This window comes from Bos grunniens, chromosome 10 (assembly GCF_055505025.1).
Source record: "Bos grunniens cultivar Pamir isolate PY7600 chromosome 10, Bosgru_T2T1.0, whole genome shotgun sequence".
NCBI classification, from domain to species: Eukaryota; Metazoa; Chordata; class Mammalia; order Artiodactyla; family Bovidae; genus Bos; species Bos grunniens.
Window position 1 is genome coordinate 27,517,703 of NC_141174.1, and position 7,537 is coordinate 27,525,239.

Sequence of the window (7,537 nt, forward strand, 5' to 3'; positions counted from 1 at the left end):
AATTTAGTAATATGTAGAACCACAGGAGAGAGGAACAGTAGTTTTTTCTTCAAGAGAAAGAAGTTCCCTATTTCTGGTTGTTATTTAAAACAATGTATTAGAGTTTTGCATAATCAGGGTTAACATTAATGATTTACTCTTGCTGTCTTTGATAAAGTCCTAAAACTAACCAGCAGAAAGTTGTAAATTTTAGTATTATCTATAAAATGTATTATTTTACACCTAAATGTCAAGTAAACAAAATTCACCCTAATGCTTTCAGATGAACTATTTAATTTTAAAAAAATTAGTTGGATATTTAAAAGAAAGCCCTTTTTGATGCAAGTTTTAAAATTTACACATAAATTACTTCTATGACTTTGTAACTACATTTTAATTTTCCTTTAACAATGCTGTAGGGAGGCATAACTTCCTCCTACAGTCAATATCTGGAAGAGCAAGTTTTCATGTGCTATTGCTGTCAATACAGACACTCTGTTCTTGGAGCTTAGAGGCTGCTTTTTTCTAAAACGGAGATTGCAGCAAAGGTTTCTAAATGGGTGCAAGACATTTTAATGTAGCCATTTTAAGTGGCCATTTTGGTACTTTGATTTTTTTTTTTAAGTTTATCACAACTTAATAAAACTTATGAAGGAGGAAACAGAACAGGCTCCATCTTGAAAGCAGGACTCCATCTTGGGCCGGACTGTGGACTTTGAGCTATATGCCCAGTATCTATGGAAATGATATACCAACTGGAAAACCAGGCCCCCCGGATGGAAGAACCCCAGGGCTCATACCTAGACTCTCCATTGCCTAAAAGAATACCCTAATTATCTAAGTCACCAAATAGAATCATAAATTCTATTATGCTTATTGGGGTATGACCACAGGCCTATTGATAATTGTCCACTGTTAACTACCTAGGCTTAAGGTATATGAATCACGGGTTAACTTTGATTGTATCTTTCTCTTCCTTTGTTCAGACTAGTTTCAGGGAATTTGGGGAGGTGGGTTTGGGCACGTACACTTATGGTATATAAGGTTTTCACAAAAACTTGTTGGGGTCCTTGGCTAAGAGGAGACCCTGCCTCGGGCCTGCCGGTGTAATAAACTGCACTCCACTGTTTGCATTGTCCTTCTGAGTGAGTTTGTTTCCCGGAACGCATGGCTACAACACTTACTCCTAGTTTCATGAAAAATTAAAATATAACAGATACAAAGGGAAGAATAGAAGTCTTCCTCCCGGTCAAATAATTTCACTCCTCAGAAATAACCATTGTTAAAAAAAAAGAAATAACCATTGTTGACCCTGTAGACTTTTTTTTAAATGTATACAGTAGCATAAAAATCCCTTTGACAATTAAATAAAAATGAGCTTTATATACGGTTCTGTACAGTTTCTTCATTTAAAAATGTGTATGAAGGATCTACCTAATTTTAATAGCTACATATTATAGTACTCGTCTTTAAAAAGTATTTATTTGGCTAAAATTAATTAGTTGCAGCAGGCAGGATCTTCCATTGCAATACACATGCTCTCCAGTTGTGATGTGCAGGCTTAGTTTCTTGGTGGCATGTGTGGTCATAGTTCCCAGACCAGGGATGGAACTCATGTCCTCAGCACTGGAAGAAGAATTCTTAACCACTGGACCACCAGGAAAAAAATCCCATATTATTGTATTCTTGTAGCATAGTTTAACCAGTGTTCTATTTACAAATATATTGTTAGATTTTTAAAAATTACAGATACAGTGACTATCCTTGTAGACACATTTTAATGCTTTTATGCAAAGTATAATTGACAAGTCAAAGTTTCTGTGAATTTTTTTGTTGATGTCAAACTGCCCTTCAGATAGGTTATATAAATTCATAGCACCACTAATAGTATATGCGAGTACCTGCTTCATCTTCACTTTATAATGTATATACTTTTGTTCTGTTTCAATATTTTTTTATCACAAATGTGAATCACCTTTTCAAAGTTTATAATTTTCTAAAGAAGTGAGATAATTTAAATTCAGTCCTTTTCTTTTATGGCTATACTGTTTTTCTAAAACTATTGCTGAATCTACCATCTTTTATTTATTATTCTGAAATGTCATCTTTGTCATATACTAGATTCCCTTATAAATATTTGTCTCTTTCTGTATTCTTTATTCAGCTTCATTGATTTATCTGATTGCTAAGAGTTTCAAGTACTGAGGCTCTAACAGTTTAAAATTCTTGTAAAACTAATCCTTTATTAGTTCTTAAAAAATTTTTTTCCATCTACTCTCATATTTCTGGAAGAATTTTGGGAGGCAGTCGGGTCTCTTTATTGTGGTAAGCTATATATAGAGTTTACCATTTTAACTGTTTTTAAGTGTATGGTTTTGTTGTGTATATTCACATTGTTGTGCAACCATCAACACCATTCATCCTCGGAATCTAGGCACATTCTAATAACACTTGTTCAAGTTCCAAAACATAATGCTGTTGATATTCTGGTTGTTATTATACTCAATGTATAGATTCATTTACATAGAAACACTATTTTTACAACATTAAGTGTTTCTAACCAAGCACAGTGTTTTTCCATCTCATTCACTCATTAAACACTAACTTAAACATCTATGGAGTGCCTATTCCACCAGGAATTCTACTAGGCATTAGAGATACAAATATAACTACAATACTGTATCTGTTATCATGTTGGTTGGTTGAGTGACTAAGTCGTGTCTGACTCTTTCAACCCCATGGACTGTAGTCCTTCAGGCTCCTCTGTCAAGGGGGTTAAATCCAGTAGGAGAGAGAGAGAGACTAAGCAAACAATTGCACATGTAAAATTGTGCAATTTTAAGCTTTAAAGGAGAGATACATAGTGGGCCTCTATTAAATGATTTGATCTAAACTTGGGGGTCTGGGCTGTCTTCCCTGAAGACGTGACAATCAAGCTCACTCAGATCATACTCAAATATACTCAAAGCATCTTCAATATCCTCCAACTGGCTTCAAATAAGCCCAGCACATTTCTTAGTGTCAGGCGAGTGTATGCTTCTCGGTTCTTATCTCGTCACTATGATTTGGAGCAATGGACATTAAAGCCCTTGGCATGTCACAGCTCTCGGGTCTTAAACAAACCGTGTCATAGCTCTTAGACAAATCAGTGTTGCAGCTCTATTTTATTTAGAAGATAGCAGGAGAATCCAGCCTCGAAGAAGAGCAGAGAATGGAAGAGCCGTGCCCGTGCACACGTGGGGTGGGGGTGGGGGGGGGTGGGGGTTGAGAGAAAGAAAGAGCGTAGACACGGGGCGGGGCGGGGTTGGGTAGAGAGCACGCGCTTGGCTCCTCCTTTTATGTTTTCTTCCCCCTGGGCCTGTCCTATGCAAATTGGGCTCAGCCAGGAGTGCTGTTCTACCTGAAGTCCTCACTCTGGTCCTCGAACCTTTCTTTGACCTTCCTTTGTTCTATTTTCACGGGCTTTTCCCTTCCTTGTCTTTTAGCCACCGCCATTTTGGACTCCTTTTCCCTATTCTACCTACCTAACATTCCCCCCTCAAGAGATGGGAGGCCCAATTTTTCAGGAATAGGGGCGTTGAGATCTTTCTGGCTACTTCCTGCTGAACTGTGAGGAGACAAAAACCGAGGAGCATACACTCGCCTAAAATTAGGTTTTCCCCTGAGTATAAAATCTCTTAAATGGTATTACATGGTATCTTTTCATTTTCTTTTCTTTAATTGGAGTGTAATTCTTCACAATGTTGTGTAAGTTTCTGCTTACACAGTAAGTTACACAGTAAGTTAACGAAGTTACTTTCTAACTGCGTCTTTTCTATTTATGGGAAAGCTATTGAACTTGTATATTAAATTTGTAAATAGCTGCCTTTGGGATTTTCAACTGTTTTTGAGGGACCTCATTCTCTTTTTCTTGTACATTTTGCCTCAGCCAGTAAGATAGGAATGTCTGCCAAAACTTTCATTCTTTGGGAAGTTTTAGGCAGATGCTGCTGTCTTCTCTTCACCTCTGTGAATGCAAGAATGATTTATCTATTTGGTGAGACGGTGAGAATATGACATCGGGATTGAATAGAATTAATAAGTGAAAGGTGACCCATCTCTCTTGGCTCTTGATAGTCAATGAGAAAGGCAGATCCACGTCTACTCTGCAGCAGGACTGTTTCACATGTTTGCTTTGTTGACATAGCTCTCCTGCTATAAACAGGATGCTTGAATTCCACACACTGTGTAACTTCACTGTGTAAAACTGTTAGGCCAAGAAAAAAATTGGAAATTATTTTTTCATTCTTACATCTTGTATTTTCATCTATTTTAAAATGCAATTAAATACTTAATGGAAAATAAAATACTTAATGGTGTCAGCCTGGAGAGTTTGATTAAAGAGCATTCTGTCCGTGAAGTACTTATTACTCACCAGATCCAACAATCACCAAACTTGATTGCACATTCATTATAAAAAATTTTTAAGTATCTATTGCTAAACTTTACTTAATTATCCACTATTATATGTACTATTATATAATTATATGTACTTATATATATATTAATTATACAAATATTATATATACTATTATAATGCCCTTTGTATTACAATATATACATGGAATTGAAATTGCTAAAAGATGAGAATTCTAAAATAATTTCTACTTTACTTATTAATGACTCAAATATTTTGCTGTCAGCAATAATTATTATAATTCCATTTCTTTTAAAATCTTAGTTTAACATTTTGAATATAAAGCATCTTGAAAGTTTTATAATACTTTCAATTTATTTCACTTCTTGGTTTAAATGTCTATAATGTAACTTATATGCAGAATCATGAGAAATGCTGGAAGAAGCACAAGCTGGAATCAAGATTGCCAGGAGAAATATCAATAACCTCAGATATGCAGATGACACCACCCTTATGGCAGAAAATGAAGAAGAACTAAAGAGCCTCTTGATGAAAGTGAAAGAGGAGAGTGAAAATTTGGCTTAAAACTCGATATTCAGAAAACTAAGATCATGGCATCCGGTCCCATCACTTCGTGGCAAATAGATGGGGAAACAGTGGAAACAGTGGCTGACTTTATTTTTCTGGGCTCCAAAATCACTGCAGATGGTGACTGCAGCCATGAAATTAAAAGATGCTTACTCCTTGGAAGAAAACTTATAACCAACCTAGAGAGCATATTAAAAAGCAGAGACATTACTTTGCCAACAAAGATCCATCTAGTCAAGGCTATGGTTTTTCTAATGGTCATGTATGGATGTGAGAGTTGGACTGTGAAGCAAGCTGAGCACCGAAGAATTGATGCTTTTGAACTGTGGTGTTGGAGAAGACTCTTGAGAGTCCCTTGGACTGCAAGGAGATCCAACCAGTCCATCCTAAAAGAGATCAATCACGGGTATTCATTGGAAGGACAGATGCTGAGGCTGAAACTCCAATACTTTGGCTACCTCATGCGAAGAGTTGACTTATTGGAAAAGACCCTGATGCTGGGAGGGATTGGGGGCAGGAGGAGAAGGGGACGATGGAGGATGAGATGGCTGGATGGCATCACTGACTCAATGGACATGAGTTTGAGTGAACTCCGGGAGTTGGTGATGGACAGGGAGGCCTGGTGTGCTGCAGTTCATGGGGTCGCAGAGTCTGACACGACTGAGCAACTGAACTGAACTAAAAACTCATTTGAAAAGACCCTGATGCTGGCAAAGATTGAGGGCAGGAGGAGAAGGGGACAAGGAGGGACAAGGAGGAGAAGGATGAGAGGGTTGTATGTCATCACTGACTCAGTGGACATGAAAGAAAAGAAAGAAAGTGAAGTCACTCAGTCGTGTCCAACTCTTTGCGACCCCACGGACTGTAGCCTACCAGGTTCCTCCATCCATGGGATTTTCCAGGCAAGAGTACCAGAGTGGGTTGCCGTTGCCTTCTCCAGGGGATCTTCCTGACCCAGGGATTGAACCCAGGTCTCCCACATTGTGGGCAGATGCTTTACCGTCTGAGTCACCAGGGAAGTTCAAACATGAGTTTGGGTAAACCCTGGGTGTTGGTGATGGACAGGGAGGCCTGGTGTGCTGCAGTCCATGGGGTTGCAAAGAGTCGGACACGACTGAGCAACTGAACTGAACTGAACGTATAAAAAACCATACCTTAAAAAGGTACTAAGATTTAAAAGGAAGTGGTACAAAATGAGTATTCTCTTTTTTTCTTACATATATCCTAATTATGGAAAGGTTTTTGTTGAAATTCCACTAGAAATATCTATCTTCCCTAATATCAGTCAGATGTTATATATTTGTATCTGACATATGGATTAAGTATCTATTGTCACTCTTCATTTGGAAAATTTTCAAACAAGTTTGACAGTTCTGTTTCCCAATATCAGCATACTTGAATTTTTACAGATGACAAATCATTTTCAGCAATAAAGTCAGAGAATGTTAGAAACATTGCCAAACATGTTTTCAAATTGTACTTGTTTTTGATAAGCAGTTACTTTCCCATTCATTGTTAAAAGGTCACTGTTACCTTGAAAGAACAGATAAAGTGTTCCTTTCTTCTGTCCCCCAAAATATCTGCCAACATTGCATTTTACACAGTCACTTGTCAGCACAGGAACGGACAAGAAATTTGAAACTTTCCTTTTAGTAAAAGGAAAATGTGAAACTCATCTGCACTTTGGCCACTCTTTTAAGGATTCTGCCACAAATATCAGTAAACCTTTCTTTGTTGTAATAAATATTTTTATGCTCACTCTACAGATAATAAAAACTACTGTAAAGACCTTACACTGAATTTTTTGTCTTATTTTTTATTAAAATAGATGACATCCTACAGAAGTTCAGTCTGGTGCCAACTTCCCTGTTATTTAACTTACCAATGAAAAATCTAATGATTTGATTTCACATGTGTCATTAGCACTGTAACCAGGTTCCAGAGAATTAATTTATCCTGGTGAAATCAGTTGCTCCACTAAGAAAATCAGTTTTGTTTTCCCATGTAAAATTGTTTTTATTAGCAAAGTCATTTATTATTGAAAATATAACCTTTCTGGAATATATTTTTTAATGGGTCAAGAGAAATAGTTCTTCCTATATTTCATCCTTAACTCAGAATTTAACAAACACCATAAGCTGAATCAGATGAGAAATACTTCCATCCAAATTAACAGGAGCCCTCCACACTGCATAATTTAATACTTGAATCTTCAACTTTGCACAATATTTTCTATACATATACACTTTAGTATATGTTATCTGAATAATCTATTTTAGTTTGTCTCTTTAAAAATTGTTTATTTTAGCTATTTTAACTGTTGCAGGAAAGATATATTTCTCCAGTGGTGTATGAATTGATTTCTTTTTAGTTACTGCAATTTTTGTCTTGTTTTGTCTTCCACTTTTAGGTAAGAAGCCGCAGAAGAAAACTTAGAAATCTAAACATTTACCACTTAGTTTAGTGCAATTGTATAAAGTGTTACATGTCACATAATTTTAAATATCATTCAAAAGATTGTTGAGATTTAACTTCATATTCTGGATGTATCAATTTTAAATACCTTGCAAATAG